Here is a 26,388-nt window from a genome sequence, read left to right as displayed (position 1 = left end):
TTTGGATACAGAATTGGCTCAAGGATAGATGAATGTGGGTGGAAGGTTGTTTTTTCAGACTGGAGTTTAGATCAGAGTGGTGCTGGAAAAGCACAGCAGGTCGGGCAGCATCTGACGAGCAAGAAAATCAACATTTCGGGCAAAAGCCCTTCATCAGGAATAGAGGCAGGGAGCCTCCAGGGTGGAGAGATAAATGTCTGCCCTTTTCAGACTGGAGGCCTGTGACTAGTGGAGTGCCATAAGAATCGATGCTGGGCCCACTACCTTTCGTTGTTTATATAAATGATTTGGATGTGAACATAGGAGGTATACTTAGTAAGTTTGCAGATGACACCAAAATTAGAGGTGTAGTGGACAGTGAAGAAGGTTACCTCAGATTACAGCAGGATCTTGACCAGATGGGCCAATGGGCTGAGGAGTGTCAGATTTTCATTTAGATAAATGTGAGGTGCTGCACTTTGGAAAAGCAAATCTTAGCAGTGTTTATATACTTAATGAAAAGGTCCTGAGGAGTGTTGCTGAACAAAGAGACCTTGGAGTGCAGGTTCATAGTTCCTTGAAAGTAGTGTTGCAGGTAGATAGGATAGTGAAGAAGGCATTTAGTATGCTTTCCTTTATTGGTCAGAGTATTGCGTATAGGAGTTGGGAAGTCTTGTTGCAGCTGTACAGAACTTAGATTAGGCCACTGTTGGAATATCGTGTGCAATTCTGATCTCCTTCCTGTCGGGAAGATGTTGTGAAACTTGAAAGAATTCAGAAAAGATTTACGAGTATGTTGCCAGGGTTGGAGGATTTGAGCGATAGGGAGAGGCTAAATAGGGGCTGTTTTCCCTGGAGCGTCGGAGGCTGAGGGGTGACCTGATAGAGGTTTACAAAATTTTGAGGGGAATGGATAGGATAAATGAAGACAGTCTTTTCCCTGGGGTGGGAGGGAATAGAGGGCAGAGGTTTAGGTTGAGAGTGGAAAGATATAAAAGGGACCTAGGGGACAATATTTTCACACAGAGGGTGATGCGATTATGGAATGAGCTTACATAGGAAGTGATGGAGACTAATACAGTTGCAGCATTCAAAAGTATGATTTGGAGGCGCTGGTGTTGGACTGGGTGGACAAAGGTGAACATCTCTCAATGCCAGATTATAGTCTAACAGGTTTATTTGGAACACCAGCTTTCAGAGCGCTGCCCTTTCATCTGTCTTCCAATTGTGGAGGACACGATTGGAAGACAGAATTTATAGCAAAAGTTTACAGTGTGATGTAACTGAAGTTATACATTGAAAAATACCTTGGATGGGTGTATGAATAGGAAAGGTTTAGAGGGATATTGGCCAAGTGCTGGCAAATGGGACTAGAAAAGGTTAGGATATCTGGTTGGCATGAACGAGTTGGACCGAAGGGTCGGTTTCTGTGTTGTACATCTCATTGACTCTAAACTTACTCTAGTCCATTTTGGCCTTTCCATCCTGAAATGGTTGATTCAGCATATAACGTGCAATGATTTTGAAATATGTACATAGTAATACCTTATTTTTCATTGTTTGTTTTTTTTAAAAGAATGCCATTTGTCAGACTTATATGTTGATCATGGGAATCATGCTGGAAATGATGTTCTGTCATGTGGTAGATTGTCATCCAAAATGAGCAATCAAATGCAAATATTAATTTGGGGAAATAGAACCTGTTGCTGCCTGTCAGTCCAAATGCTATATCTAAAATGTGTGTTTGCTATTAAAGTCTGCAGTGTATGTTAGTGTTAAGAATGGAATAGACTTCAATCAGCTGATTAAAGCAAGAAATGCTGACAGTAGAATGCTTAGTTTGAAGTTTCTGTTCCTTAATGTAACTTGCATATTCAGACGTTGCAGCCATTAAAATGGTTGAATGTGCAGCATTTGTGCACTGTTATTTATGAAATTAAATATACTTTTTTGGGGCTTAAAAGGAGTCAACCACAAGCAGCCAAAGTGCTGAAAATTAAGATTGGAAGATAGACAAAATAGCTTAGAAATTTTACGAATACAAAGCTAAAATCTTTGTGTTAGAGCATCTTAGATATTCCTTGGGATCTGCATGCTACTTGCATAATCAGTGCAAATCACATTCAAGTCAAGTATAGGCAAAATTATTTTCAGTTGTGAAGCTCGTATTGCAATGGCTATGAGACTTCATCTTGAACTTTTGAATATTTGGCTGGAGTTTAAACTACTGGATTGAGATTTGCAATTCTTTTAAATATAGTCTCTGGTTTCTTTTTATTTGAGGCAGTCTATGTAAATTATTGCTTGACCCCCCTCTCTCAATAATACTCAAGAACATCATTTTTAGAATATCTTCCAGAGAGAATATAATTAACTCAGGACAATAACATTAGCTGTTTGGTAAATCTTGTAGTTTGCAAAACATCCACTCCTTGCCAGCCCATTTATTGAAAAGCATAATTTTGATTTTTTTGTGTTTTTTCAACATTTTAACCCACGTTACCAACTCTACTCACTGTGAGGAGAATTTCAGCTCTGAAATGATTGTGGTTACGAACTGACCCGGCGATGTTCAGGGCCTCGTTCTTCAGTGATGCTTTTTGTATAGTGCCTGTTGTTTACCACTGCATGCTTTTATTTCTTTTCGCTCTGGCATATCATCTCTGGTGCACACCTGATGGGACTCTGTACTCCATTCCCTTGCTTTGGTTACTTCTGGGTCTGGCAGTGACATTTGCACCTCTTCAAGTTTCCATTCCTATGTCAATAATTTTTACTCTAAGTAACCGGGTAATCCGGTTCCTCTACAGTACTCCCAACGTCTATCTAATTTCAGCCTTAACCCGCTTCCTGACTGTCCATGGACAACAGCCCACTCCTGAACCCAGAAATCAACTGTTAAAGTCCATGTTGAATGCTTCCAACCCCTCGCCTATGCCTTCTCACCCTTGATGTGGTTTTGTATTATTCCCCTGATTTATAGGTGTTGCTGGAGTATCACCACCCTCAGACCTTTCAGAGCCATACTGCAATTTTAACGTTCATTTCGGGATCGCTTGCACTCCCACTATCCATTGATCAGGAATGTTGCTTCATGCAGAGCGCTAGCTATTCTCTCCTGAATCACTGCCTTCTTGTCCATTCTCCAACCTCAGCTTTTGGCATTTTCTGAATGCAGCCAATAAGTTGTTCGTGGACTGAACCTGAGCAGCAGTTTCTCATCACCCACCCCATTGAGAACCTTTTCAACAGTTTTCCTGCACCTTCCAGCTGAGACATGTGATCTTCCACCTTGTTCCATGTTTCAGAGCAAGACATAAAAATTAATGCATCAGTGAAGAAATGAAGGACAGCTCACACATACACTGAAAGTACTGTATGTAAGATAGAGGAAAAGAGACTGACGCAAAAATGTTGTAGAAATTCACAGGAATGAGTTGAATGGAGTGCTAGGCAGGGTTGATACATCAGAATAGTGATGCACTGTTAGGGCAGCTTGCACTATACATAATACATTGCCGCATCTTTCAAATCTGTGACCATTTAGAAGAACAGATCAATGGGAACGCCACCATCACTAAGTACTCCCATGCCCCTGGCAAAAGCCACACACCTTACTGACGTGGAGCTATGTCACTGTTCCTTCACTTCTGCTGGGTTAAAATCCAAAATTTACTCCCTAACAGGACTGTGTAACAACACCACGCAGACTACAGTAGTTCATAGAGGTGGCTTACTGCCACTGTTTTGATGGCAATTTGGAATGGGCAGCAATTGCTGGCCTCACCTGTGAAGCTTACATCAAAGAAAGTGGTATCAAAGGATCAAAATGGGAGATTTAGCTCAATGTGGGGAAAAAAGGGTGTGGACTATCAGGACAAAAGAAGATTATTGAGTTATAAAATACTCCACATGACATTCATGACTCACTTGTGGACAATCTAATAATGCATTCATACCTTCAGTTGTTTGTATTTCTCAATACCCCACCTGCACATCATTGTACATTTGTGTAATTATGTCCACAATGAAAATATTTTTGAGCAAACCACAACTCAGTTCTATAAGGAGTTGTCTGCTGTGGGTGTTGAAAATTTATAAATCTGCATAATCTTAGGAATGGAAGTTTATTTCACAGCAAAGGTAAATCGAGCTTGATGATTGTTGCATCCAATGTAGATGCGTTTAAATTAGCACAACAGTAATAATCTTTTCAAAAGTACTAATTACACATGTACACACATACATAATTGCACCTTAAAGCAGTTTTTAATTGGCCAATTTTAATTTAGTACTGTTGTGGAATTCCTGCTAGGGCAAAACACTGCTGGTATAACTTCAGTAAATTTGTATCAACTTGATGGAATAAGTGGTCTGTGCTTTTATTTAGTTAAAATTTGGAACAAGGTTCAGTTCCTCCAGCATCCTGAGAAATGTGCGACAGGTACTGTACTTATTTTCTTTTTCACAAGCAAGAGAGAACAGAAACTGATTTACACATAACACATCTGTTTTGCAGCTGTAAAACAATCACAATATCCAATATTATGGCTGGCAGGTCCACACCTACACATCCATAATGTTGTTTTAGATCTCCATGTTAGATATCCAGGGCTGCTGGAAGGTTTGAAGAAAAACCTCACCTTGTCTTTAAATAAGGGTCATTCAATTGTTGAGGGGTCTATTTGGAAAATTGGTTAGCTGCACAATCTGGCTTATCATGTGATAAACCTGCTTACCAATTTGGAGTGCTCAGTCACCAGGTTGCTTCATTGGTGTTTCAATGGACTCCAATTCTTAAAGCACGTTATTTGTCATTTTGTTCTTTTAGAATGCTGGATATTTTAGGATTAATTTTCTGCTTGAATACTGTTTGAAAGTAATGTTACAGGAGGGTTGAGTAATGCTGATGTACTGTGAAAACTCATAACAGTATGATTTCCTGAAAGTGTTCTCTCTCTAATTAGCTTAATTGATCATAGGCATTAATTAATAACTTAATACTTTCAAAAAATGATGACTGAAATCACACTTCCATAATGACAACTCCATGCCTGTACCTGGAAACAATCTGATATTAATCTGGTCTGTTCATAACTTTATTGTCACACTTTCGATGCCATTTTTGTCACCACCAGAGCAGTTTATTTCCACCTCTGTTAGTTGACCCCTGTTTCAATTCATTTGCTGCTTAAAACCCTCATTGCTCCCCATATCCGCTCTCGACTTCACTGTTCAATATGTTCTTGGTTGGCCTCCCACATTCCAACTTCTGTAACCTTGAGGTTGTGCAAAATGCTGCTCATGGCTGAAGTCCCAACATTTTCACTTTAACTCGCAGCCTGTTGTGCACTGCCCTATTTGACATGAAGTCAAGTAACATCTGAATCTTAATATTCTCATCCTTGGTTACATATCTGTCCATAGCCTCATTGTTCTCCACTTCTTCTGAAATCTTCTCTAGCCTCATGAACCTTAGAAATCTGGGTTCATCTAATTCTGGCATTTTGGGTATCCCCTATTTTAATAGCTTTATCATTGATTGTCAGGTTGTAAACGCTGAACTACTCCTTTTTAAACCTTTCCATCTACCTGACACACTTCCTTGAAGAAACAATTCCTAAAACCTACCACTTTGACCAAGCATCTGGTCAATTGCCCTCACATTTTCTTTTTATCTGGATCTGTTCTATGTTGTATTACAATGCTTCTGTGCGATTTAGGACATATTTCATTACAATAAAGGTGCTATGGAAATATAATTTGAGTTTGCTGGCTACCTTGACACCTGAGTCAGTACGGCCATTTTGCAGACTGCATTTTGACTGGAGTACCAAAAATGGAAGTATTACTTTGTCTTGTATATAAACTTGACAGTTGTGTACAGAATATACTTCCTCACAAAACAGAATGATGCATTTGCGAGCGCAAACTGCCAACAGTCGTACTGCACAGTCCTGGCTTTAATCCTTTCCAATACATTTTTCTTAAGCTGAGAGAAGAAAGAATAGAAAGCTTGATTGTACCTAGTTTGTGAAAAGCAGTAGTCTCTAAGCTGATGGTAGCAGTGTATTGGTAAAAGTAGAATGATACATAGAACATATTTAAGTGTTTCGTGGTGATATCCCAACTTGGGTGGAGTTGGGTGGAGAACTTGTACTTGCAGAGAAGCAGCAGATTGTGGTTAGTGAGGTTTTGATTCTTGCACTCTGCACATTGCTATATATCAATGCGAAGTTGTGCCATTCTCTCCTTTAACTGTGCACCTCTGGATTGTAACTTTATATTGACTCAAAATATTCTAGAAGTATAATAGGTTCAATAAAAAATGAATGGAACAAATTCAAGGTGGTTATATTTTCAAAATGCTACATTGGAGCTGTGTTTTAAGTGTTGTCAGAAGCTAAACAGAGTCACTTGTAATTGATACTTTTAAAATCAACTAGATTCTAATTTGACTCAACTTGATTTATGTATAGCAACATATTCGTGTGTCATTTCAATTTGGAATCATTCTGAATTTTCACCAAAGTGACTTTAGTTTTTGGATCATCAATTTAATTTTCAGTAACTTAATATTTCTTTTTAGAGTCCTTTTACTCATTTACACAGCAAAACATTATGGAAAATAATAATGTCTGTTTCAACTAGTGAATGAAATTAAGGGCTGAGTGGAATGCAGAACAAAGTATGATGATGATGAGTGAAGTTTGAGGTACTGAGGGACTCCAAATCAAGTAAGTCAGCAGGGATAGTGGTGTTTGATGTATAGAGTTTGCAGGACCAGGTTGAAATATTGGTGATATACTTTTGAGTCAGGATGCTGAGTGGCTTGGAGGGGAACTTGGTGGCGGTGGTGATGCCATGTTTGTGTTGTCCTTGTCCTACTTGATGGTAGTGGTCATGTCTTTGGAAGGTACTATTTGAGGAGCCTTGGTGAATTTCTACAAACCGTCTTGTAGATGGTCCACTTCTCCATCTGAGAGTGAAAGTGTGAATGTTTGTGACTGTCGTACTGGTCAAGTGGGATGCTTTGTCCTAGATGGTGTCAAGCTTCTTTAATGTTGGAGGTGCACGCATGCAGGCAAATAGAGAGTGCGCCATCACACTCCTGACTTGTCTTAAAGATGATGGACAGGCTTCAGGGAGTCAGGAGGTGAGGTACCGGCAGGATTTCTTGCCTTTGACCTGAACTTGTAGCCACTGTATATGACTAGTCATGTTCATATTCTGGTCAGTGGTAAACTCCGTAATGTTGTTTGTGGGGATTTGGTGACAGTTATGCCATTGAACGTCAAGGGTTGATAGTTAGATTCTCCTTTGTTGGGGATAATCATTTTCTGGCACGAGTGTGGTGTAAATACATGGCCTCATTATGTGGCAGATTCAGTTAAGGTATTTGAGAGAATATCTGGAAATCGAAGGATCATGGGGATAAGTCAAGAGTATGGCACTGACTGAAATGGAGTATCAAAGCAGGCTTGATGGGCTAAATGGCCTCCTAGATTGTGAGATCATTAGAATAATTTGAGACTGAAGTGATAAAGGCATGAATGATGATTCCAGAAGCAGATGGGCTGAAACCAGAATACAGATGATGTAACAAATGTGGAAATTGGCAGCCTTTATAGTAGCGATAGCGTGTCAGAAGCACATTTTGAGGTCAAGGATGGTAATGTTCAAAAGTGTTTTGTTCAATCTGCAAAAATGTCTGTAGGAAGAGAATCCAAAAATTTGCAAATACGTGGTGGAACTAAAAGTGATGGCTTAATGAAGAGTAGATATTTGGTGAGATATCAAAATTATTAGGGCTCATGATTTGTTAAACCACCATGAATTGTTTTTTGAGAGTGAGAAGTTGGGTAAGAATACTGTATCAGTCCACAGGGATGTGTGTCATTGTGACATCCGTCTGAAGTGAAATATATTTATTTGCAATTTGACTTCTGCTTCACATCTTCGCCTCAGTGTGAAATTAAGCATTGAAACAAGCTAGAAGTGCACAATACTGATAACTTGAGATTTTTTTTCCCCAAATGTCCTAATTTGGCACAATTTTGCGTTTCAGTAACACAAGTACCAATACAAGTAATTTATTTTTAAAATGAGGTTCTGTGTACATAGTGTTATTTTTCACATCCTGCTGTAAGTTTCCTCTTGATGCAACAGGTGGATACTGCCTACACCTTTATTAAAGAGTCCTGTTTATAGGCACAGAGCTTTCCATCTGCCATTGGTAGTCCACAGCAAAGGTCTGATCTCATTACAGAGCCAGAACTTTGCAGCAAGAATAATGACAAGGCTACAAGCCCTCACCTTTTTTTAGATTTTAACGGACAGCAACTTCGGGCAATTGTTTTTATGAAATTAAGTTAAGCTCTGTTTGCTATTAGTTTGATTGTATTGCCACTGAACCCAGCATTGAACATATGGAATCTATGAAGTTCTGGTATTTGTCAGATACTTATCAGCTCTTGGGTTTGTTCATTGAATTAATACTGAATATGCAGTGGTCTTAATTACTGTCAAACAAACCCTCTGACATTGGAGAGTAATGCTTATTATTTTGGAATTTCATTATTTCAGCTTATGATTGTACATTTTTAGATGCTGAAACAAAATGCTTTTTACTTTTTATCTTTTTTACTCTTTCTTAATCCCGTCTGTTCTTTCCTCTCTTTATTTTGCTTTCGGTACATGAATTGGCATTGAATGAATATTTTGCCTGCTGATTACTGGATCCAATAGTGCAAGATTCCAGTAAGGATTTTGCGAATATAATTGTCTAAGGACTGCATGTATCCCAAATGCAGGATTGAAATTGATCTTTAATTAATGCAACCTGCAACCCATAGAAATTCTGTAGGTAAATGGTAATGTATTGTTTGCACTTTTCCCTTGTTGATTGGAAAATCTGGGCTAATATGGCTTTACTCTTTGGAAATCTAAGAAGGGTCTCGTGCAGACATGACTTGCCTTATAGACGTTGTAAGCACATTAAGGCAAGTGTTGCGAGAGAAAGCGTGGGGACTAACTATGTTGTCCTACAATGCACAATGTAAAGTAAAATGAAAGTTTGTGTCACTAATACCAGTCATCACCCTGCAAAAACTGCTACGCTAGAACCCCCAGGAAATCTTGAATATTTGGACTTGCCTGGCTTTCCAAGTTTTAGGATCTGACTGGTGGCTGAAATTGAACAGAGCAACAAACTCCTTTTTACATGAACGTCTACACAAAGCTTGTTCTTTGCAGGCAGCACTTTTTGAACACTACCTGTTTCGACTCAACCAAAATAGCTGACAGTTACTCTCTGCTTCCTTTCTTTAGAGTAATGACATGAGCAATCGCAGTCAACCTGCTGAGTTTACAGTGTAAACAAAGCTAGACAGTTAACTGACGGTCATCATTTAATTGGTGCATTCTTCACAGCCATGTCCCTACCAAAGTACACTTGCCAACTACGCTCTGCTTGCACAGTATAAATGTTATTTTCAAAAGAAATTAACATTTATACTAGAATAGATTAGATTGGATTACTTAGTGTGGAAACAGGCACTTCAGCCCAACAAGTCCACACCAACCCTCTGAATGGCAACCCACCTAGACCCATTCCCCTACATCTACTCCTTCACCTAACACTGCAGGCAATTTAGCATGGCCAATTCACCTAACCTGCACATATTTGGACTGTGTGAGGAAACTGGAGCACCCGGAGGAAATCCACGCAGACACGGGGAGAATGTGCAAACTCCACACAGACAGTTGCCTGAGGCGGGAATTGAACCTGGGTGTCTGGCACTACACAAGTAGTGTGTGTTTGGCAAGTGGGGTGGCACCGTGACTCAGCCGTTAGCACTGCTACATCAAGTGCCAGGGACCTGGGTTCCATTCAAGCCTCGGTCGAATGCCTGGAATTTGCACATTCTTCCCCGTGGAGATTGCTCATTCTCAGAGTGGGTTTCCTCCGGGTGCTCCGGTTTCCTCCCACAATCCAGAGATGTGCAGGTTAGGTGAATTGGCCATGCTAAATTGCCCATAGTATTCAGGGGTGTGCAGGTTAGATGAATTAGTTGGGACAAATGTAGAGTAATGAGCTAGGGGAATGAGTCTGGGTGGGTTACACTTCGGAGGGTCAGTCTGGACCTGTCGGGACAAATGGCCTGTTTCCACACTGTGATTCTAAAAGAAATGCTCAAGTAAAGGGAAATGTCCTGATGAATGCAAGAATAAAGAGCTTCAACACAGTCGTTTTCAGCAATACTAAAATTCTACATTACTAACTCCATTCCAAATATGTATTGGAAAGTGCTGGATTCAATGGGCATGAAGCATTTTCTATTTCCTCAGGTGCAGATGAATCAGTAACAGCCTGAATTTATACGCTGTTGCCTTGCTATTGGTCTATTCGCATTTCGGTAACTATTCACAACCAATCACAATTTCACAAATGAGAACAAAATCCTTTATAAAAATGTAACTTGACCACTGATATCCGAGTAGATCATCCTGGAGACTTGAAGAGTTTGAAGTTGCAAGTCTGTTTTCCAAATTACCAAAGCCGATAAGTGGCAGTGGTGAATTTGAAAGCTGTAACAAATAAAAGAAGTCTCTGTGAGTAACTTAAAAGCAAGATATACAGCAAGAGGGTGTGAAAGGCATTGTAAGAAATTAGACACACAGTACGTTAACATCCTATTTGTGTTTTTTAAAGTGTATCTCAGATTTTCCCATAATAATTAATATGTAAATTTCCCAGTCAGTCTCCCCACTCCCCAATCTCTCACTGTTGCTCTCTCTGTCTCTACCTGCTCCTCTGCCTGTCACACATTCTGCCTCCACAGGCACTCTCCCTTTCTAGTTTCCCTCTCCCTCTCCCTCTCTCTGTGTCTGACCGTCTCTCTTTTTCTCTCTCTGCCCCCACTCCCCCTCATCCTCACCCTCACCCCCCCCCACCCCCTCCCCTTCGCGTCTCCCTACTCACCCTTTCTTCCTGGTTTATGGTTTCCCCTGAACTGGATTAAAAATAAATTGATTGGAGAGAAATTAGCTCTTAATCAGCCCTTGATCCATTTCAACTGAACTCTCAGTTTTCTGCTGTGAAATAAAGACAAAATTCATGTGCTTGCATTGCCTGTCATAGAGATGTACAGCACAGCAGCAGACCCTTTGGTCCAACTCCTCCATGCTGACCAGATATCTTAAATTAATCTAGTCCCATTTGCCAGCCTATGACCCAGATTCCTGTAAACTATTCCTATTCAAATACCCACTGAAATACCTTTTTAAATGCTGTAATTCTACCAGCCTCCACTTCCTCTAGCAGCTCCTTCCATACACGACCACCCTCTGTGTGAAAAATTTGCCCCATAGGTCCCTTTTATATCTTTCCCCTCTAACACTAAACCTATGTCCTCTAGTTCTGGACTTCCCCCAACCCAGGGAAAAGACCTTGTCTATTTCATAAGCATCTTATTCCATGAACACTCCAGGGGTTCTACCAAACATTTGTTCTTGGAATTGGTGTTTTTAGTTAATTAATTCAGAATAACCTCATGATCTTTTTAAAAAAACCCTAAACTGCCTGAACCCACATGCGTGGGCCACCCTTTTTAAAATGATCTAAATTCCAAGTCCATTCAGGATGTTGTGAACTTTAATCATGTTGCTCCTCTCTCCTCCAACTCCAATGAAAACCAGCCCAGTCTATCCAAACATTCCCAGAAGACAACCTGTCATTTCAGCTATCAATGTACTAAGTCTCCTCTGAATCATCTCTGATTTTACAGGCTTACTTCAGAAAGAAAACTGCACACAGTATTTGAGATGTGATGTGACCAAAATTCCACACATTCCAGATGTTTATCATGAACAGATGGGGCCCTAGTATTGATCCTTGCAATTCCTCACTAGTTACAGCCGATGAATGAGAATGGCCTATTTGCTCATCATTTCATTCTGAGATTTTACATGAGTGAACTTTCTGATTGTTACAGAACTAGATTAGACCAGAATTAACTTAATCTTGCCTGCTCTTCAGGAAGCTTGTCCTGCCCTGCCCAAACACTAGTACAAAGTTAAAACAGTAAATTTAAGTTAAATGTTAATAGCAAGCAAACAATACTGGATAAAGTACATTAAATCTTGAGTTTTACCTCCTTGTTCCCCAGGTTTTCAGATTTGCACTCAGTTTCAAATGAACTCTTGCTCCCCACTGCTTTTATACTAGTAAAATACTGATTGGATTTCCTTTGAGTTAATGCCAATCCATTCTTCTATTCTTTGACAATTGTATTTTCCTTTTGCATCCCCTCTCAACTTATGTATTTTGTCTAGTTCTTGCTTCAATAATTCACATGACGTGCATCGTAATGCTGCTTTCATTTTTATACTGGTCAAGAGGCAAGTCTGTGCAAAATCTAATACTTCAACTGGCAGCTTATAATGAAGAAAAACAATCCCAATGTCTGTTAATAAATAAGTGGATGCTGAGCCAAAAAAGGAGGGATAATGTCTGTAACAGTGAGACATTTCAGATGAGAAAGCTCTGGGAAATGAAACAATAGCTGCCAATGATAGGTGAAAGAGAGATGAAGTCAAAGCAAGTGCTAGTTATTAAAATTCACTGTGGGCAGGCTGGTGGCTCAGTGGTTAGCATTGCTGCCTCACAGTGCTAGGGACCAGGGTTTGATTGCAGCTTTGGCTAACCTGCTGTGAGTTTGCGTGTTCTCCCTGTGTCTGGGTAGGTTCCTCTGGATGCTCTGGTTTCATCCAAAGATGTGCAGGTTAGGTGGATTGGCCATGCTGAATTACCCATAGTGTGCAGGCAAGGAAGGTTAACCATGAGAAATGCAGGGTTACAGGGATAGGGTATGGGGATGGGTCTGAGAGGTTGCTCTTTGGAGGGTCGGTGTGGACTCGGGCCGAAAAGTCTGATTCGACACTGTAGGGATTGTATGATTCAAAACTTGATTGATAGTATAAATTATTTTCAGCCATAAACTAAATTTCTTTCTAAAAACACTACTTTAAAGCAAAGTTAAAAATCACGCAACACCAACATCAGGTAGTTGTGTCAGAAGGAGCAGTGCTCCGAAAGCTAGTGCTTTCAAATAAACCTGTTGGAGTAGAACCTGGTGTTGTGATTCATAATTTTGTCCACCCCAGTCAAACACCAGCACCTCCATATCATGACTACTTGAAAGCGATTTTTAAAGCAATTCTGTGGTTGTGAAGAGAGCTGAGGCTGCAGTGAATTGAATGGTTTAATTATGTGAGATAGGATAGACTTCATTGACCAGCTAGTCTTCCTGTTTCTTTATCTGCAATTAGTACAGTAGAATACAACTGGCCCGAGTCCACCTTCATATTAGGAGCAAACTCAAAGTACTGACAAAACTCAGCAGGCCTGGCACCTTGTGTAGAGAGAGAAATGGAGTGAACATTTCAGGTCCAGTGACCCTTTGTCAGAACACTGGGCTCGATGTTAACTCTGTTTCTGCCTCTACGGATGCTGTCAAATATGTTGAGTTTCTTCAGTATTTTCTGTTTTTGTTTCAGATTTCTAGCGTCTTCAGTATTTTTAAATTTTATTATAAAGCACAACAGTTTACTTGTACAACACTGAAATATTAATTGTGTAGAAGCTGTGTTGAAGATGTACAGGTTAATCTGTTCCTACAATACAGCTGATTACTTTGTTGCCAAGGTTTTTGTTAATGAGTTGGGGGCAGGGGGGAGGGGCGGAGGTGGCGGCATTGGCATGGTCTCGACTGTTGTATAATAGAGTTTCCCCAGCGATTGTACCTGACTTGAAAATATTAGACTGTTGCCGCCTTCATTGGCTAGCCAGAATATTCTAAGGTTGTCTAGACAGCAATATTGAGTATTCTCTATTTTTATACAACGTAGCCAAGAGATTTCTGATATTCCTTTAAAGCTCTTGTGTCCCTCAATGATACTTCATTATAAAGTTTAGAGTTCCAAGACTTTATACTGAAATTGCATTTGTCGTGTGTTCCATGTTCGCAATTGTTTATCTACCCATGATAAGTGTTTCTGCCTGCTTATTTGGATGTATCAACATGCCTAGATTTATGAGACTAGAGTTTGTAATTTGAAATAAGTGAAAATCATAACACAGCAAATGCTGTTTTGTTGAGTAATTTATGTTTTCCAATTTTGAACTTTGACGTAAATTGTTGTTTATGAGACAAGGGAGACTTTATTTAACCAGTATCTTGTTACAGGCAAAAAATATCCACAACTGCTCTTTCAATTTTCTCCCTCATTATTCATCTTCATTATTAAGTGAAATTCAAGACGTAGTGTGTGATATTATCATTGGAACTGTGCATTTTTATTTATGTTCAACTGTTGGAAGCAATGATAACATTGCAAATAAATGAAATGAGCAGCAAGTGTTGTGACCTGAGCAGCAAGGGAAAATGAAAAATGGTTACTGGTAATAGCCAGAAATGAAGTTTTTTGCTGACTTTCCTTCGACAAATAAAATTTATGAAAATACACATCGAAAGAAGATTCTTCAAAAGTTAATGGTGAGATTATTGTTTTTAGTGCATCTCCATTCTAATCCATAAAATTTTTTTATATGCGTGAAATTATTTGTTTGATAGTTTGAGTCAATATGGAGTGTGTCTCTTTGTCTTGACTAATGATATTCCAAGACAATGTGTTGACTAATGATATTCCTAGGAGCATGAATCTTGAGCTGAAATGAGTGCTGTGTCCCACTTGGAGCGAGCACCAAAGACTGTCTTATTTACAATGAATAAATAAATGCTGGTTGCTGGTAAAGCAGAATTGCAATGGCCAGAGCAGCTTGAAAGTGGAATAGTGATTCACTCCCAGACAACTGGGAGGAACCAGCAATCAAAAATATTCTGTTGAGTGAATTCTGTTGTTCGGTGCTTTGTTCTTGGGCGATCTGTTTTTATACCTGTGTAATTTCGTGTGTGTGTGTGTGTGTGTGTGAAGATATTTTCTCATGTTCGTAAAATCTTAAATTTAAGCACTAAATGAAATATTAACACTGTCCGTTATCTACACTTGGTTCGAGACAAAAAAAACTGCAGATGCTGGAATCTGAAATACACAGTCAGGAGACTGGAAGAACACAGCAGGCCAGGCAGCATCAGGAGGTGGAGAAGTCGATGTTTTGGCTGTAAGCCTTTTTCAGGTGCTGAAGAAGGGTTACACTGGAAATGTTGACTTCTCCATCTCCTGATGCTGCCTGGCCTGCTGTGTCCTTCTATTGTCCTGTCTAGTTATCTCCACTTATAACATTTCCCAGAATTAACCCTTTAATGTTTTTTTTTCCTCAGCAATTATCTGTCTGATTGCTTTTGTTTAACATTGCTTTGTGGCATGTTATTGAATTTGACAATGTTCTTTGAATCATAGAAACCAACAGTGCAGGGGAAGGCCATTCAGCCCATCAAATCCACATCGGCCCTCTGAAGGGCTTCCCACCCAGACACTATTCCCCATTACCCTATCCCTGCAACCCTGTATTTCCAATGGCTAAACCACCTAGTCTGCACACCCCTGCAAACTGTAGGCATTTTAGCATGGTCAATCTTTGCACATCTTTGTACAGTGGGAGGAAACCCACGCAGATGCAGGGAGCATGTGCAAACTCCACCCAGACAGGCTGGAATCTAATGCTGTGAGGCAGTAGTTTTATCCAGTGAACCACCATGCTGCCCTTATGTCAAGGCAGCAAAATGACTAGTTCCTGTGACCAGTAAGAACAACAGATCACCAGATTTTACGGCAGCAATCCGATATTGCCATTGGTAGGAAACCTCTGAATTGGTGCTTGCTGGAAGGTTTTTGGATGACATCTGATGTCTGAACAGAACGGACTTAGACCATCATAGTCAAGTCTGCTCCACCATTCAATCATGGCTGATATGTTTCTCAACTTCATTTTCCTGCTGTCTATCTGAATCCTTGATCCTTTTACGAATCAAGAACTCCATCGACTGAATTTTTTTCCTCTCACTCACCTATCTTATCCCATTGCATACTCTATTATGTCCTCTCCACAGTTCGCTCTTCTACCTTTCCTTGTTTCATCAGCAAATTTAGCAACTATACCTTTAGTTCCTTCAGCCAAGTAATTGATAAACATTGTAAATAGTGAAGATCCAGCCCTGATCCCACTTCAATAATTATATCTTGCTAACTTTGCTGTGGTAAGCTTTAGTCAGTATTTCTAGTATACCTTTTAAGAGACATGCTTATGTTATTCTCACTAAATCATAACATGTATCCGAGGTTATAAATACTCCATCTACCTTGGATCACTTGAAGCATGACATTTTACTGGAAGCACACTTTTTTTAACCTAATGGCCTAATGTTAAAACATATATTTATGTACATTAGAAATATAATCTTTGTACATGACGGCTGTAAAAATGTGTTGGATTCCTTGATTCCATGATGTTCATGTCCAGTTTCTTATGTTATGGTGATAACATAAGCATTTCTACATTAAGTAAAATACTCTGTAACCAATCATTCAGTCGCACCTTTATAAATCAACTGAGACAGAATATTCAGTGGATGCTTGAAAATAATCAAACCTGATCATCTCCTCCTCCAACATGCACACATGCCTACCTCCAGCGACCAGGACTAGGGACCATGGAAATTTTACTCTCATTAATCAAAGGCAAAAGAGATTAGAAAACTCTGTCCAGGCCAGGTTTTCTGGGCTTGTGAATGCACAATACCTTAAATAGCTGAGGGTAGTAGACAACTTTTAAAAAAAATGCATTTTGTTTCAAAGAATAGAAATATATAAATAGAACAGGAGATGATCATTTGTTCATGTTTCTGTGGTAAGAGCAAAATACGGAATGATGTGCATGCTCAAAACAAACCCTTAAATGTGAGCTTAAAACCATGATTTTGCAACATTTAGTTTGCAGTGTTGTATGCCATCATGTTGGAATGAATTTTGAACAATCTGTTGAGTAAATTATTTGGAAACGTGAGTAATTTCTAGCAGAAGCCTCCTGCATACTATTCTGAATGACAACAGCACTGTGTTAAATTAAGCGAGCATTGTCATTTCAGCGTATTATGATAATTACCCTCTAATGTCCTGTGATGGATTTTTCAAGCTGCAACATGCCCAACACTCCAATTCAGTATTGAAGAATTAACTTACTAATTTTAATAAGATTCAAATACTTTCTGTAGAATCACTTAAGAAACCTTAGATTTTATATATTTGGCCCATTTTACCAGTCAGTGTTTCTGGGCAAGGAGAGACCAGTTATTTGAAACCTGTGTTTTTGTTTAATTTCAAAATTGAGTCTCCTTTTAAAGTGAAAATTAGTTACAAGTCACGGTTACTCCTAAATTTCCTTCAGTTGTCAGAAGGAAGTGCAGTTGTGTGAGGTAGATTCGTCACCTGTCTTTGCCTCCTGCTGCATTCTTTGAAGTAAACAATTTGCCGAGAGATCTGTGGTGTGCAGCTTGATCTGCTATGGTTACTGTCATCTTTTACTATTCCTGCACAGACTTTAACAACGTGCAGAGTACTAATGAAGCAGGGAGCTGTTTGCCACATGTGAATGAGGCACAGTTTCACCAAGGGGTGCCTGGTAGCAATCATTTCTTGCAATAACTACAAATGTCCTTGACTGCTGTCCTTTTGATTATACCAAGCTTTGCATTGAAATGGAACCCACTATTTAGCTTAGTGAAAGCAAAGTGTAGGTGCTTTTTAAACATGAGGATTCTGCTTGAAAATGAGTGAAGTAATCTGCTCAACTTCCTGTTTGGCTTTTTGCAAATAAATCCCAGATTTAAAAAAAAGAGGGTACTGTTTTTCCACAAGATTTGCTCAAAACCACCTTGCAGCAAAGACAAGATCAGCAAAGCAAAATCTACTCTAATATAATGTGTTTGTCAAACAAATGATGTTGGTGCTTGAATGGGATAGGTTGATGCACAATGTTGATGTCACCGGACTAGTAATCCAGAACCCTGGGTTACATTTCTAGGGAACGTGAGATCAATCTTGATTATATGTTTTATTGAGCTATGTCTCTTGATTAAACTTAAAATATAAGCCATAAGTATTAATTTAACCTGGTGCAATGTTTTGCAGAGGAATAAGACAATGCTATTTTCTAGGTCTGGAGATTGAAAGAAGCAAAAATGGCTTTTAGTAGTGTGATATACTCTTGTCGGATGTGGATGTTTAGGGAGAGTTTACGGGTTACTGAGGAATATATATCTGCAATAAATGCCTTTGGTTTCGAATCCTATCATATTGAATGGATCGGTTGGAGAGACAGTTAGAGGCAATGAGGAATTTACAAGAGCAAGGGGATGTGATGGTTGGCAGTTATAGGAAGGTGGGAAAGTTGCAGATACAGTCACATGGGTTAACTCCAGGAAAGGTAAGAGAAGTAGGTAGTTCGTGCAGGAGTCCTCTGTGGCTACCTCCCTTTCAAACCAATATGCTGTTTTGGAAAATGTAGGGGTGATGGGTTCTCAGGGGAATGTAGCACGAACAGCCAAGTTTCTGGTATAAATGCAACGAGGGATATGTGGGTTCCAAGAGATTGATTGTGCTGGGGGTCTCTCTAGTCCGAGGTACAGACAGACATCTCTGTGGCTGGCAGCAGAAAATCAGAATGGTGTGTTGCCTCCCTGGTGCCAGGATCAAGGATATCTCAGAGAGGGTGCAGAATGTGCAGCAGGAGGTCAATGTACACATTGGAACCATCGACATAGGAAGGCAAAACGTTGAGATTCTAAAGAGAGAATATAGAGAGTTAGGCAGGAATTTAAAAAGGAGGCCCTTGAGCGTAGTAATATCTGGATTTCCCCTGGTGCTACAAGCTAGTGAGGAGAGGAATAGGAGAATAGAACAGATGAATGCATGGTTGAGGAGCTGGTGTATGGGAGAAAGATTCACATTTTTGGGTCATTGTAAGCTCTTCTGGGGTAGAAGTGATCTGGACAAGAAGGACGGATTGCACCTGAATTGGAAGGGGACTAATATACTGGCAGGGAGATTTGCAAGAGCTGCTCGAGAGGATTTAAACTAGTAAGGTTGGGGGGGAGCGGGTGGGAGACCAGGAAAGAGATCAATCTGACACTGGTACAGTTGAGAACAGAAGCGAGTCAAACAGTAGGGCCAGGCAGGGACAAAGCTGAGAACAAGGTAGAACTGATAAATTGAACTGCATTTATTTCAATGGAAAGGGCTGAATGGGGAAAGCAGATAAACTCAAGGCATGGTTAGGAACATGGGACTGGGATATCATAGCAATTACCGAAACACAGCTCCGGGATGGACTGGACTGGCAGCTTAATGTTCCAGGATACAAATGCTACAGGAAGGATAGAAAGGGAGGCAAGACGGGGCGGGAGGTGGGGCGAAACAATTTTTGATAAGGGTAGCGCTACAGCTGTGCTGAGGGAGGATATTCCCGGAAATACATCCAGGAAAGTTATTTGTGTTGAACTGAGAAATAGGAAGGGTATGATCGCCTTATTTGGATTGTACAATAGACCCTCTAACAGTCAGAGGGAAATTGAGAAACAAATTTGTGAGGAGATCTCAGCTATCTGTAAGAATAATAGGGTGGTCATGGAAGGGGATTTTTATGTTCCAAACATAGACTGGGACTGCCATAGTGTTAAGGGTTTAGATGGAGAGGAATTTGTTCAGTGTACAGGAAAATTTTCTGATTCAGTATGTGGATGTACCTACTAGAGAAGTTGCAAAACTTGATCTACTCTTGGGATGTAAGGCAGGGCAGATGACTGCGGTGTCAGTGGATGAGTGCTCTGGGGCCAGCAACTATAATTCTATTTGTTTTAAAATAGTGATGGAAAAGGATAGACCAGATTTAAAAGTTGAAGCTCTAAATTGGAGAAAAGCCAATCTTAATGGTATTAGGCAAGAACTTTCAAAAGCTCATTGGGGGCACATCTTCACAGGTAAAGAGAGCTGGAAAATGGGAAGACTTCAGAAATGAGATAGAGAGTCCAGAGAAAGTATATTCCTGTTAGGGTGAAAGAAAAGGCTGGCAGGTATAGGTAATACCGGATGACTAAAGAAATTGAGGTTTTGGTTAAGAAAAAGAAGGAAGTATATGTCTGCTATAGACAGGCCAGATTGAGTGATTCCTTAGAAGAGTAGAAGGGCAGTAGGAATATATTTGAGGGAAATCAGGAGGGCAAAATGGGGCCATGAGATAGCTTTGGCTAGATTTCAGAGTTGAGGAGAATCCAAAGAGTTTTTAAAAACACATTTAAGGACAAAAGGCTAACTAGGGAGAGAATAGGGTCCCTCAAAGACCAGCAAGGCTGCCTTTGTGTAGAGATGGGGGAGATACTAGGCGAATATTTTGCATCAGTATTTGCTATGGAAAAGGACATGGAAGATATAGAATGTAGGTAAATAGATGGTGACATCTTGGAAAAATGTCCATATTAGAGAGGAGGAAGTGCTGGATGTCTTGAAATGCATAAAGGTGGATAAATCCCCGGACCTGATCAGGTGTACCCTAGAACTCTGTGGGAAGCTAGAGAAGTGATTGCTGGGCCACTTGCTGAGATATTTGTATCATCGATAGTCACAGGTGAGGTGTCGGAAAACTGGAGGTTGTATAACGTGATGCATCTGTTTAAGAAAGGTGTTAAGGACAAACCATGGAACTATGTAGACCAGTGAGCCTGATGTCAGTGGTGGGCAAGTTGTTGGAGGGAATCCTGAGGGACAAGATGTACATGTATTTGGAATAGTCAAGGACTGATTAGGGATAGTCAATATGGCTTTGTGCATGGGAAATCCTGTCTCAGAAAGTAGATTAAGTTTTTTTTTGAAGAAGTAACAGAGGATTGATGAGGGTAGAACAGTAGATGTGATCTATGTAAACTTCAGTGAGACGTTCGACAAGGCTCGCCATGGTAGACTGATTAGCAAGGTTAGATCTCATGGAATACAGGGAGAACTAGCCATTTGGATACAGAACTGGCACAAAGATAGAAGTCAGAGGATGGTGATGGAGGGTTGTTTTCAGACTGGGCGCTTGTGACCAGTGGAGTGCCACAAAGATCAGTGCTGAGTCCACTACTTTTCTTCATTTTTATAAATGATTTGGATGTGAGCATAAGAGTAAGTTTGCAGATGACACCAAAATTGGAGGTGTAGTTGACAGCAAAGGTTACCTCCGATTACAACAGGATCTGGACCAGATGGGCCAATGGGCTGAGACGTGGCAGATGGAGTTTAATTTAGATAAATGTGAGGTGCTGCATTTTGGGAAAACAAATCTTAGCAGGATCTATCCACTTAATGGTAAGATCCTAGGGAGTGTTGCTGAACAAAGGGACCTTAGAGTGCAGGTTAATAGCTTCTGGAAAGTAGAGTTGCAGGTGGATAGGATAGTTAAGAAGGCATTAGGTATGGTTTCTTTTATTGGTAATAAGAGTAATGAGTACTGGAGTTGGGAGGTCATGTTGTGGCTGTAAGGACATTGGCTTGCAGTTCTGGTCTCCTTCCTATTGTAAGGATGTTGTGAAACTTGAAAAGGTTCAGAAAAGATTTACAAGGATGTTGCCAGGATTTGAGCTATAGGGAGAGGCTGAATAGGTTGGCGCTGTTTTCGCTGGAGCGTCTGAGGCTGAGGGGTGACCTTATAGAGGTTTATAAAATTTTGAGGGGAATGGATAGGATAAATGAAGACAGTCTTTTCCCTGGGATAAGGGAGTCCAGAACTAGAGGGCACAGGTTTGGGGTGAAAGGGGAAAGACATAAAAGAAACCTAAGGGGCAACTTTTTCCACGCAAGGGGTGGTATATGTATGGCATCAGCTGCTAGAGGAAGTGGTGGAGCCTAGTTCAATTGCACAATTTAAAAGACATCTGGATGGGTATATGAATTGGAAGGGTTTGGAGGGATATGGGCTGAGTGCTGGCAGGTGGGACCAGATTGGGTTGGAATATTTGGTTGGTATGGACGAGTTGGATTGAAGGTTTGTCTCCGTGCTGTACATCTCTACGACTCTAAATCCCACAATGACAAACTCTAATCCTGTTAATTCATGGAGGAAATCTACCATCCTCATCTGTTTTGATCTATATGTGCACCAGACACAAAACAATGCAGTTGAATTTTAACTGTATTTAGACCTAGCCAATGATGCCCATATTCCATTACGATTAATTAAAAAGACATCTCTAGTTTCTCCTCCTGTTTGCTTGTGTCACAGTTGGAGCACGTGTTTGTTAATCAGATATACCGCAATCTGAATTGTTAAGATTGAAGTTGTAGTCTAGTACCTGAGGAATTCTGCACCTGCAAATGAGGTTAAAAATGGTCAAAAGGAGAAACTTAAGTGTCTGAATGTGTGCTTGTGTAAGAGCACAGTACAGTGGACGGTGTTTTGAATAGGAATGAATTGGAGACTGTTGGCATTAATTTAATTAAACGTAAAGACTGAAGATCTGGCTGTATCCAAAAACTGATGTGCTGTGGGCGGTGCCTATGTTGCATGCAAGCGTTAATGTTGTCCCAGGCAACATGTAATGTTTGTATTGCCTGCTAATTATCATGCCCTAGGGCATTAGTCCTTCCTGCATATTTTGGGAGCTAGAGTTTGCATGTTTCTGATGCATTTCACAACACAGATTGATGCAGAATGCACAGAGAGTAGCAAGATTCTTTGACATCCTTAATTCAAGTAAGAGGAGGGGGATTCTCTGCCTTCACAGAGGATAGAAGCCCTCAATAAACTTTGCCTGAAGTGGAAAGAGGATTTTAAAGCCACAACCTTTGCTTCGAAGAAATGGCTGCAATGCTGCGCACATTACAAAAACCTTCTCAAAGTTGTTAAGGTAAGACTATTGCTCTCTTAGCTTATCTTTACGTACCTGACGCCCCTAGCTTCACCCCTCTCCATGTTTCTCTCTCCAGTCTCCCTTTGTGCACTGATAGTCACTGCACCTCGCTCCCCACCCCTTCCTTTACTCTCAGGCTCAATACTATTGTAACTGTTACTGCCCCACAGCTCACATGATACACCCAAGCTATTCTGTCATGATAAGAAAATTCTCTAACCATTTCCGAGGACTGTAGCTTTTGACTTTGTTTGATAGGGTAAAACACAGGATTGTGAACAGAAGGCTTGATTTATAGCTGTCTTGACTTGATGAATGGGAAATAAGATGAGGATGCATGTCTGATGAGCTGCTGATTCTGTCAAAATTATATCTTTACCTGCTTCTTTCAGATAATGATTACATACAGTGCCAAATAGCATGGTCCTGTTGGAAGAGGCTGAGGCCACCTATGTGCTGTTTGTGTTGATCGTGACTGGCAAGGAATGACATGATTGTACTAACTTTGTTGAAGCCTCAAGTGTGCAAGAGTAGGAAAGGCAGGCAGCCAGCAAGTGTTAGTTGGTAGCTTGCTCAGAGGCCACAGTTGTATACCTGCTCTGCTGCAGAGGATTCAGAAGGTCTTGGCTATGAATAAGGGCTAATGGGCTTACACCAGGAAACGTTGGGTTCTCTGGACAGTCTGTCAATACACTTGTGCGCAAACCGGCTGTAAATTAAGTTGCAAAATGACCTAATCCCTTTAAATGGCATTCTTGCCTGCTAAAATGTGTCGCACTGAGATAGACCAAAATGAGCGGAGGGTCCTGCAACAGGTTTCACATTCCAGCTTGAATAATGTATTCATTATTTTGACTAGCTGTGGCATGAACACTGGAAAGCAGCAGATGCATTTAATCCAAGTTAGGGCTAGCATATCTGGACTTGAAATAACGCCCACACTTCCTGCACACTGCTGTACAACACAAGTGCATTTCTAGGGCTGTCAGATAAGTAAACTTGAAATAAATCCTTTGTAATTCATGTAAAGAAATGTATTCTATAGCAAATATTTTATAGCTGAACAATTCACCTAAATCTCAGCTGGTCAAAGAATTCATTGAGCTCTTCTAGCATTTATTGTTTTTATAAAATTGCCACACATTTGAATAGAGTTTACTTCAAATTAAAAGATGCAATCAATGTAGACATTTATTTCATGCAATATACAGTTTTTTGAGGTGAATAGCAGACAGGATATGCTTCAGATAACTATCTTCACTTCCTGAGCAGGGAAGCTGCTGGTTACCTGTATGATAGTTGTGGGACCTAGTATTAGAAAGGATGTAGATGTAATGTCAGATAACTTTTGAAAGCCGTGTACCTGTGGCATGAAGTCGGAACGAGAATGTGTACGTTAATTAAACCAAACTTCACATTGCTTATGCAACCTACGTTTGTCAGCTACACTTGGATTGTTGCTGAATATTTCATTGAGTGATCTCCTGATTCTGACCCTTGAACCTTGCCCCCTTCACATCCACCACATCCTGAATATTTGCTGAATATATTAAAGCTTGGTCCTGCAGAAATCTTTAGTTCCCAGAGACTCCAGGGCTATGCTGGAGGATTGGCCTATGTCCCAGTTGACAAACCTCTGAGATATACTGCACTCACATGACCTGATATCAGATAGGAGGACTGGTACATGCACCATCCTGGAGTAAACAATGCTGTCTGTGCTGCCTAGTGTATGCACTCTTAAACTCCATGTATCTACAATTTAATCTAATGTGGTTGACATACATGTTGCTGTGTGGACTTTTGAAATACTACAAAATGAAAGGTAAAGTTGATTGGAGGCAGATAAAGGTAAAGGGGTGCTGGAAAATGGGAAGCCTTCAAAAATGAGATAACGAGAGTCCAGAGACAGTGTATTCATTTTTGGGTGAAAGGAAAGTTGGTAGGCTTAGAGAATTCTGGATTACTAGGGAAATTGAGGTTTTGGTATTTTAAAAAAAAAAGTAGGAAACATATGTCAGGTATAGACCGGAGAGATTGAATGACTCCTTTGGAATATAACTGCAATTGGAGTATATTTAAGAGGGAAACAGGAGGGCAATAAGGCAACATGAGGTAGCTTTGACAAATAGAGTTAAGGAGAAACCAAAGGGATTCTACAAATGCATTAAGGACAAAAGGGGAACTAGGGAGAGAATATGGCCCCTCAAAGATCAGCAAGGCAGCCCATGTGTGCAGCTGCAGGAGATGGGGAAACATTAAATGGGTATTTTGCATCAGGGTTTACGTTGGAGAAGGGCATGGAAGATATAGAATGTAGGGAAATAGATGGTGACAGCTTGAAAAATTTCCATATTACAATGGAGGTGGTGCTGGATGTTGTGACATGCATCAAAGTGGATAAATCCCCCGGACTTGATTAAGTTTACCCGAGAACTGTGGGAAGCTAGTGAAGTGAGTACTGGGCTCTTTGTAAGATATTTGTATAATTGATGGTCACAGATGAGATGCCGGAAGGCTGGAGGTTGGCTAACGTGGTGCTACTATTTAAGGAAGGTGGTAAGGAAAAGCCAGGGAACCATAGACCAGTAAGCCTGACATTGGTGGTGGGTAAGTTGTTGGAGGATATTCTAAGGGACAGGATTTATATGTATTTGGAAAGACAAGGACTGATCAGGAGTAGTCAGCATGCTTTGTGCATGAGGAATCATGTCTCACGAACTTAATTGAGTTTTTTAAAGAAGTAACAAAGAAGATTGAGGGCAGAGCAGTAGACGTGATTTATATGGACATTAGTAAGGTATTCAACAAGGTTCCTCATGGGAGACTGGTCAGCAAGGTTAGATCTCATGGAACACAGGGAGAACTAGCCATTTGGATACAGAACTGGCTCAAAGGTAGAAGACAGAGGGTGGTGGTAGACGGTTGCTTTTCAGACTGGAGGCCTGTGACCAGTGGAGTGCCACAAGAGTCTGTGCTGGGTCTACTGCTTTTTGTCATTTACATAAATGATTTGGGTGTGATCTTAGGGAATAGTTAGCAAGTTTGCAGATGATACCAAAATTGGTGTAGTTGATGGCAAAGAGGTTACCTCAGCGTACAATGGCTTACCTGATCAAGATCCCAATGGGCTGAGGAGTGGCAGATGGAGTTTAATTTAGATAAATGTGAGGTGCTGCATTTTGGAAACGCAATTCAGAGCAGGACCTATACATTTAATGATAGGGTTCTAGAGAGTGTTGTTGAACAAAGATACCTTTGAGTGCAGATTCATCTTTCTTTGAAAGTGAAGTGGCAGGTAGATAGGATAATGAAGGTGTTTGTTATGCTTTCCTTTATTGGTCAGAACATGAGTACAGGAGTTGGGAGGTCATGTTGTAGCTGTATGCGACATTTGTTAGGCTGCTGTTGGAATATTGCTTGCAATTCTGGTCTCCTTCATAGTGAAAGGATGTTGTGAAACTTGAAAGGGTTCAGACAAGATTTACAAGGATGTTGCCAGGTTTGG

General features: G+C 40.3%; 1 protein-coding gene across 3 annotated transcripts in view; it reads left to right on the top strand.

Annotated features, from left to right (window-relative positions):
* Positions 1-26,388, top strand: part of cyth1b (cytohesin 1b) — a 234,285-nt gene that overhangs the window by 50,181 nt on the left and 157,716 nt on the right. Inside the window, exon 1 of one of the 3 annotated variants that reach the window (XM_060844857.1) lies at positions 22,687-22,877. The exons of the other annotated variants lie outside the window; for them this stretch is intronic. The gene's annotated coding sequence lies outside the window, so the exon portion shown is untranslated. Of the gene's footprint in view, positions 1-22,686; positions 22,878-26,388 lie in introns of those variants that run through there. 3 annotated transcript variants of the gene reach the window in all.

Source organism: Hemiscyllium ocellatum, chromosome 25 (genome assembly GCF_020745735.1).
Source record: "Hemiscyllium ocellatum isolate sHemOce1 chromosome 25, sHemOce1.pat.X.cur, whole genome shotgun sequence".
Classification (NCBI taxonomy): domain Eukaryota; kingdom Metazoa; phylum Chordata; class Chondrichthyes; order Orectolobiformes; family Hemiscylliidae; genus Hemiscyllium; species Hemiscyllium ocellatum.
The sequence above is the reverse complement of the archived record's forward strand: the minus strand, read 5'-3'. Positions and strand labels throughout refer to the sequence as shown.